We start from the raw sequence: 9,355 nt of genomic DNA, 5'->3' as shown, positions 1-9,355 counted from the left end.
CTACCAATTAACCCAATTTTTTGGGTTTTCATTTTTCTCCCTAGCTAATGAGAAGTTAGATGTATCACTAGGAATCTTAAGTGGGAAATTTTATCAGTAAGATGTAGATCTCCAGCTGATAAAGCTCCTATGAATAGAATTGGTGTTGGGAGGGGAGGGTTCACACCGCAATCTCTCATTCAACCTGCGTCAGGAAGAAGAACCGCCCAGCAGGAAGCCAGGTATAGAGAACACGCAGCACTAGCATTCGGGTCGCTAACATGGCTGTGATTTGTGAATCATACATTATTAATAGTGGCTTCATGTCTTGTTCAGGTCCACATAGTATACTACCACAAGCCATTCCATCCATCACAAACCGCATCACCATATTCTGAATAACATTTTTGACACTCTGTATCTGAAAAAATGCAGCTGCAATGAATGGTTGAAGAGAAAATTTGCAACTGCAATGAACGTTTGAAGAATACTGCATTATTTAAAAAGAGCACAATGAAAATTTACATATACACTGTCATTTTATGGATTATATATGGTTGTCATTGAAAGGTTTCCAGCTGTTTGTACTGACTTCTGATATTTAGAATCAGAATCAGACTTTATTGGCAAAGGATGCTTCTACAAATGCAAGGAATTTGACTCTGGTTCCAGTGTCTCTCACTTTGTGAATAATCATTCTGTCTCACTTCTTTGGATGCTTACTTTTGTCTTCCCATTTCGACTTCCCTCACGTCTCACTCAAAGCTCCATAAAATGTCTCACATAAAAAACAAAGCACCATAGGATGAACTCATTACCAACTGTGTGCGAGCCCTCGGCTGGCTAGCTAATGTCTCTGCACCTTGCAGAGCTGTGGGTGCTGATGTAATGAAAATAACAGCAACACCAGAATAAAAAAGCTCCTCTCGCATCACTTCCTCTGGGGATCTACAGAAGCATTTCCTGTCTAGATTTATCTCTGCTAGGCGCCTTGCCTGAGCTGTGAGCACACCTGGTCTCTGACAGCTAAAATGTCTGAAAAAAACTCCACAGACTCCAGGAGCTGCCTCCCTCCCTGAAGATATCAGGGGGAGGGACATGGATGGTGGCCGGCACAGGCAGGGGAGGTAGGCGAACTGCTAAGGCCTTGTGCCTGGCCGAGATCCGCTGGCACAAAACAAGCAAGCTAAATCAAGCAGAAGAGGAAATATCCGTCATCCTTTTTACTCGGTCACAACAGTTTAGCCTTCACATACCCAGCTACTGTTACACGCTCAATCCGAGAAGCCTGTGGAACCTCTGCCCCAGGGGCTAATTATAAGATGGAAATGCTCCAAAAAATATTGCTGAAGAATGCCGTTTCCAGGATTAAATATCAGGCTTTCGAGTTTGGTACCATGCGTTCAGCTTCAGATTGTCGTGTGGGGTTAGTTTCTCGTGGACCGTTGCATTTTAAGGCGAACGTCGCCTTGTTAATACCGAGGAGAATAGCTCCACTGCACTGTAAATTGCTGGAGGCAGTGTTCCCCGCTGCAAGACAGGAAACTCAATTGTTCAATCTAGTGTGGTTGTCGGGCAAAGAAATAACTGGATGAAGGCATTTCAGTCCAATGCAGTTTAGTACATTTGGATGGTCCAAAGCAAAGCCAGGTCACTTACTCAAGATGACATTATTACACCACAATACCATGCTGAAACATACATATATTATATTATATCATATTATATTATATTATATTATATTATAATTTATATATATATATATATATATATATATATATATATATATATATATATATATATATATTACAAAAACATGGTTACCATTGTCAGAATTTAAATTAAAGCACAAATGACAAAAAGCTTTTTGACATTTATTTGTAAACCCTAGGAGCTCAATATATTTAAAAAAAAACATTATACATGTACATTTCCCTCATTAATTTGAATATGATCACATCGTAAACCTCTGCCCAACAACATGATCCATCATCTCTTCCTGATTCTGTGGTAAGTTTAATTCGTAAATGAAGAATTTGTACCCGTAAGTGTTTTGCCTTGTTTGATCTCCAAAGAGCTCGGCTCATGTTGAACACTGCCTTTGTGAGAGACATTGGCTGTCTTGTGCAGACAACTGCAACCTCATGCCAGCTATGAAGGTCCAGATGTTGAACTCATGACCAGTGGTGTCGTTAGGCCATGTTTTATGAATAGCCCCGGATCTCAAAAAAATGTTTGTTTTTTTTTTAACAAAAATAAGCATACTAAAAAAATAGCCCCGGATCTATTCATCTGTCATTCCGATCATGCATTAAAGCCCTTGAAAATAATATGATGTCGTTGATCAAAAACTCAAGTACGTTTTGGGTCCTCTGTCATTCAAGCAGCAGATCTACTTCACACTACTTGGCATGTGCGCATTTTGTGTGAGCACGAGAGAGAAAAAGAGAGAGAGAGAGCGCATCGGTTACAGGGCTTGTCATTGTTGGCATCTGGTGGTAGCTAGCTGGCTAATTCACTAAGGCAAGACTTGAAGGCTATGGATATAAGAAGCTTTTTCAAAAGACAAAGGATGAAGGCAACGAGGTGCAGGTGAGGCTAGAGGAGGTGGAGGAAGAGTTATCTCCTGTTCCTGTAGCAGCAGATAGGTAAGGATGTGAGAGTGCCACTGCCTCATCTACAAGCTCAGGGTGGTGAAGAAGAGGACTCTTCAGCTAACTAATAACGAAACTGAATGAGAACTCAGATTACATTCATTTTGTTTATTTTTATTTCATGTTGTGAAAGCCAGCCTACGCACCTGACCAGAACCTTTTGGTAGAGCACAGTGTCTCACATCTTATATTCATTTTACGCTGAAATAACTTGAAAATGGTGCAATTATCTGGTGAAAATCAAAAGATTTCTGGGCTGGGCTAAGCCCCCAATGTTTCACAATCCTAGCAATGCCTCTGCTCATGACATACAGGATAATGGTGATGGAATCTTTCTGTAGCAGACATGATATATTGCAGGATTTTTTCTGGTTTTTTGTTCTATCTGAGCTCATTAATTACATAATTGGATTCATTATTCTGCTTAATTAATGCATGCGACCGTGTCTGCAAGGTCAGGAATTTCACCATTCAGACTGAGCTACCTGCATCAATTTATCACAATAATAAACTGATCCAGTCATGCAACTACGAGCTTGGTTGCAATAAATACCAGCACACCGCAGCATTCCAGGACCAGATTACCCCTGCTCTACAGCAGCCCGAATGCATTGCTTTAAAAACAAGTGTAGATCCTTTATTACTGATTAGGGTTTTTGGCATGGCAATTCAAGGTATAGTTCTATATTCTATTCAAGGTATAGTTAAATAAGACATTGTCTCAGACAATCAAACAAGGTAAATTCCTGTCACAGAAAACCCAGCATTCTTAATTGAATTAGCAGCCAGATAAAAACTACAGACATGAACGTCTTTCCATTGGTCTGTAGGATGAACCCCTCCCCATCACAAACTGCATCAGACTTTAAAGGTGTGGTCAGCAATATGTTTGTACATTGAATGAATGGTTAGTATGTTTATTGAGTGGGAATTGTGTTTATTTACATGTGTGTGTATTGAGAGGCTCTTTAATAGTTTTCCATATTACTGGTGCCAGTATATACCAGTATATACATATACCAGTAATAGTAATAGGTTGAGGGTTGGGCTCTGGTGAGGGGAAAGGAAACAAAAGAAAAGTTTCTTTTTCTATATTAGCCTCTTCCTGGTTTTTATGGGTGGTGCACTGGCCCAGCACTGTAACAGATGGAGAACCTTGGATGGTGCATTAGGTGATTATGGACTGGCAAACAAATGGACTGAAGCTGTAGGCAGACAAAGCACAGAGAGAGAGAGAGAGAGAGAGAGAGAGCTGTGGAGTGAGCTTAAACCCAGCAGCTTGTGAGTGCTCATATTTCCGTGTCAAAATGATGAATCACCCACATATTTGTTTGTGCGCAAGACTCTGTGTAATTCTCTAAATCCCACATTCACCTGATGGGAAAGCCCCTTTAGACTTGGCCTAAATCGAATGAGTCCTCTCACCCCAGGCTGAGCGTGAGTGTGTATCATCCTGCTAGCTGGCTTGTCTTGGCTTAGCAGCTGGAGGCCCTGGATTGCACCCATGTCCAGGGAATTTGAAATGGGAAAGTTCTTCTGGCGAGGGAAGGGGTTGATCCGCGCGCAGTACTTCAAGGCTGTTTCCTCCAGCCTCTGTGCCATCAAGGTTGAGTTCCGCATCTGTCCCACACAGACACATGCGCAGCCTGGATACTCCCTCCCTTAATGGATTTCACAGGCTTTCCCAACAGCCAGGACATTATTTATAAGGTAGGCGCTCCATCATGAAGGCTGCAGTAATGGGGGGGGGAGTTTCGGGAGCAGTTCACATAGCATTAGCAGGCCATGTTTAATTAAATCTGAAGTGCACGGTCCCTTTTATTGCTCTGTTTTAATCGTGAAGTGGGGGGGAACAATACACACCAGCTAAATGGTATTGATTCTGGGTCACTCCTGGTCACAGACTGCTCAGGCAGATGGATGTGAGAAAAACTGAGGAAGGGAGATGCATTTCATAGATTGTGAAAGTGGTGCTGATGACTGAGTATACGTCTGCTGTATCCTTTATGATGAGTAATCTGTGAAATGCCAAATTATGTGCCCAACACTCTGGACTCTAACAAAGATTTAAGCTGCTAGGAACACCATTTGGATTTAAAGGTATATAAATTAATTCCAAACATTTCACTGTCCTTCATTTTAATATTTTTTTTATATCATCACATATCCTGACCTTTAACATGGAAATCAGCTTCAGCTAAGTTAAACAGAGGCAGCAGGGGTGACTGGAATGAATATCTGAAACCCTGTGTTCACCTGGCATCTACTTATGAGGAAATTGACTAAAACTTGGAAACAGAATGAATGAGGAACAGAATGTTTCCAAGCTCTCCTCTGGCTTTCAGCATGACGAAGAACCCTTGGAATGTTTGGCTGTGGTGATGTGTACGTATGAGACAGAGACAAGGAGATAGCAGTGGTGAAAATCAGAACATATGTGGTGCTGTCCCGGTCTGTCTTTGCTGTGGCATCTGCCTGCTCAAAGGGAATTCTGGGTAGTGGCACAAATAGGCGTGGCGTACATAAGAAACTATGCACCATGGGAGCCACGCCCAGAAGACTGCGGTCAAAGAGCCGCATCCCGAATGACCTCTGTGTTCGGCCCCCTCCCCCCCAGCAATCTTTAAACAAACTGCAAGGATACAACAACCCTTCAGCTGACCTTCCCTGGGATTTTGCACCGTCAATTAATAACATAAGCGTAAGCTAACGTAAACGTAAGCCTGGACCAGAACACTACGCTGGTATTTCACATCTTGGAGCTGCTGCTGTAAATTTTCATTTGATAAACCTTTAACCTTTCAGATGACAGGTACAAAAGGCCACAGTGACTCTGTCTGAAACTGCATGCAAATACACGGTATTTTCTCTTATTTACCTAGCACAAATCTTTATGCTGAACAACCCACAGAGCTTACATTCTACATATGGTCCATCTGTTCAGATGGTTATTTGCTGAATTTTGGAGAGAGGGTACAATCAATGGCAGATTTCTGTAGCTCTTTGAAAGAATGCATAAATCTTCAACTAATTTTTTGTGTTTAAGCATTCTTTTCATTTTATTTTTAGCTAACTTTAAAACTTGTTACATCAGCGATGAAAAATGTATTTTTTTTGCTTAAAGGAAGGGACTAAGCACAGGGTTGCTTAGACTGAAACTGGCGTACCTGTCTGAGACCGCAACAGAAAGCTCATTCCATAAATGAATTTTGTTACAGTAAATAAAATGAAAAAAAAACAGCAGTAATTCAGAACTGCCTGCCTGCCTGTCCAAGTATCGCATTTACAATTCAATACTTATTGACCGCAGGAGATTTCTCTCCTGCAGGACATATGTCACTGTCGCCGGGCGGTAACCGCGTCTCTCCCGTCCTGAGGAATGCAGCTCACGGTGGCCGTTTTGCACCCAGTCCTGTCTGGGTGACATTTAGCTGCTATTGGCACTGTTTACCCTCACAGCTCCTGTTTATCCCACACAAAGATGGAGGGTGCCGATACGATTCCGCTTCCTGTTTAAATTCTGTTCTTCAATGGGTAGGTCCATTGATTTTCCTTTTCTTTTTTGAGTGTGGGGTGCAGGTGGGTGTGGTACAGATCTCATGGGTTTCACTCCAGAGGCTGGAACAATCAATGTGAGGTATTTATTTATTTATTTATGCAGAACTAAGAGCAGAGCAAAAAACATCCTCAGAAGCAATTTTTCTCAGGCAAGAATGAATATGCTATATGGTATGAACAGGAAACGTGTATTTGTATTGTACTCTCATATTGACCCATGACTTTCCCATTTATGTTCCTGTACTCAGTGACTTATTCATTCAATGCACTAATCGGTTAAATTTTGTTATATTATGTTTTGCTAAGGCATGCAGACCTAGTTACAATCCACCCATTGAGGGTCAGCAGCTCAAGTGTCAATCATGAAAAGGCCATTGCTGGGACCATTGTTGTAACCTTATCTCCCAGATCTCATATTCAAATTTTAGCCAAATGTTGCATAGGAATGACAGATTTCCTATTTCTGGGGAAATGAGGTGTCACATGCCTGGGAGTGTGCACTTCATCTTAAGAGCCCACTTTTGTACACTGCTTATGGCCAAAAAGACTATGCTGGGGGAGGTGTATCTCACAGCCTATCAGTGGTGACATATGACAAACCAGTCCTCTGAAACACTCCTCTCTCACACTCGCACCCAAGGCAGATCATCTCCTGCACTTCTCTTGTGTTACCTGTGTGTGTGTGTGTATGTGTATACATGTGAGTGTGTGTGTGTGTGTTTGTGTGTGTGTAAGACTCTATGTTCAGGAGAAACTAATGGTCCATTCCAGTCCTACTGCCCTTTCATTTTTACTTACCTGCACAGCTGTAATTGCACCCAAGGGGACAGGAGCTCGAGACAAACCCATATCAGAGAAAAACCTATAGGGAGAGGCTGCACCATACGCCTGCCTACAAGGTGGTTTCAGACAGAGAGCGGGTGCTGGAGCCCCTGTGGGGGGAGCAGAAGACCCGCTAAGGGATGGAGAGTCTACAGGGCCCCACTCCCAGACAGGAGCGTGAGTGATGACTCCCTGCCTCTCGTGTGCCACACCAGCAGCTGTCCTACTTTGTACTTCCTGCCAGCTCGCCGGGAGGCTGGTGCGGCCGTGTGGCGCCCTGAAGGAACCGGTCCAGTAGGGAAGCGCCTCGGCAGTGCCGGTCGGCCCGTTTGACCGGCCGCCCAGCTGGATCTGGACCAGAGGTGCTGAGAACAGTGGCCCAGAGGCTCGTGGGTATTCAGCACCTGCCAAACCTCTTCCAGAGGACCACTGCGAGAGCTAGGCACCCCAGAGCCCGAGGGCGTGTTTGGACCAATGACAGCAGAGCGGCAGGAGACTGGGTTTACACAAAGGCTAAGCCCTGAGACACACTGAAAATAACCTCCATCAGTGCATCTACTGCAACACAGCAACCTTACTGACCAGACAGCACGAAGAGCGCACACATCTTCCTGTGTAATTTTTAAAGGTATTTTGTTTGTTTGTGGAGTGAAATTGTTGAGAGGCACAAAACGCATGACAATTTCTGAGTAAAGGCAATAAAGTTCTATTCTGTTCTTATTGCCTAGCAAAGGCAGTACACTTCTGTTCTGTTCTTTTCCCCACACGGAGGGGACTGGGTCTTACTTGGGTCATATTTCTTCATATTTTTTAAAAGGAAACAGCTTTACCACTCATTGTTAGTGTGCACAAGAAGGTAATAAGCACATTACAAATCATTTCATTGACGGTCATTTCAAGTTTTACCAAATTTGGTTGGGAGGAATACTGAGGGATGAAAAGGCGCATACTGAGTGACAGTCTGTGTCATTGTTTAATGACCACAGGGGTCTTAGCAACAGCTTTTTCAAATTGACCTTTACTAGCTGCCAGGATGAATCTATGCTGCAGACCTTTGTCATCTACCTTGGATAATATAACTTCACAGCATTGGCACTGTGGCTTTGTGTGTCTGCAGGCATGTAGAGCGAGAAATTATGTCTGGATTTATTACATGTTTTATTGATCTGTTATCTATTTATATACGTAAATGAGGCCATTAGAGTCTTCCATACTGAAGAGGATGCTTGATGCATGAAATATGAAATATGGTTCTATTTTATGGCCACGGTCTAATTCTGCATCAGCTTAATTAAAACCATTGGCTTTTGACTACAACTTTAAAATATTTCCCACAGTGCACATGAACATTAATGACAACGGCTCCCCCCTTTTTTGACTGTTAAATTAATTTAAACTCTCAGCGGAATGAAGACAATGTAACGCGCGCTCTCTCAACCCGTTGGGAGTGACCGCTCGCATTTCTGCCCGTTTCAAAGCGCGTTCGCCATTGAGTGAAGTCCCCCCTCGGGAACAAAAAAAAGCGTTTGACCCCGGAGTTGTGGAGAAGTTACACCTCGGTGGAGTGAGTCACGAATTCAGTGAGTCACACAGAGGCGATACGAGGCCTGTTGGTATCTGTGTGCAACTGTCTCTGCCATTATACAGAACACGGCGTAGCGCACCATACGAGTGTTTCGGCAGGAGAGAGAAATGAGAGAGGTGTTACGTCCAGCCGCTCCGTGAAGACGAGTGACAGACAGAGTCTGATAATTCTGGGGGGTCCTGGCTGTGCCTGGCTGTGCCTGGCTGTGCCAGAGATGATAGCTTTCTGTCTCAGCTGCAATGACGCTCCCAGACTTTGGTGGCATGCTGAGCGGTGTGTGGGTGTTGCCAGGAGACTCACCCCACATGCCGTTTTGAGCACACTCAGTGACAGCCAGACCCTCTCTCTAGGTGGAGTTGCGGTTTGTCACCACCATTCTCCCTTAAAACCACACCCTCCAATAAAAGTTATGCATCTTACATCAAAAATGTGAAGGTAAAACAAGGTTGGACGAGGGAAAATTCCCAGAGGCCTGTGTGCCAGAGCCGGCATGCTGGATGGGTTATGCGGAATGTCACATGCTGGAGACTGGCCGTGCTTTTGGTGGATTCGGCATGCCTCGCCCCCCGTCGCTATGTTTTGGATCTGTTTGGTATGCCTGGGCGTGCCGCTGTTATGAAACTGTGAAGCAACAGCTGTGATCCCGCTGATGCCTCTGTGCTGATGGGGGCCACGCGTGTGTTGGACCTGTAAGCAGGCACGATCTGGAAGGGGACCAGGGCCAACCGTTCGGATGGGGTTGGTGGGGGGCACAGCA

Source organism: Megalops cyprinoides, chromosome 7 (genome assembly GCF_013368585.1).
Source record: "Megalops cyprinoides isolate fMegCyp1 chromosome 7, fMegCyp1.pri, whole genome shotgun sequence".
In the NCBI taxonomy this organism is placed as follows: domain Eukaryota; kingdom Metazoa; phylum Chordata; class Actinopteri; order Elopiformes; family Megalopidae; genus Megalops; species Megalops cyprinoides.
This window is presented reverse-complemented; position numbering follows the sequence as displayed.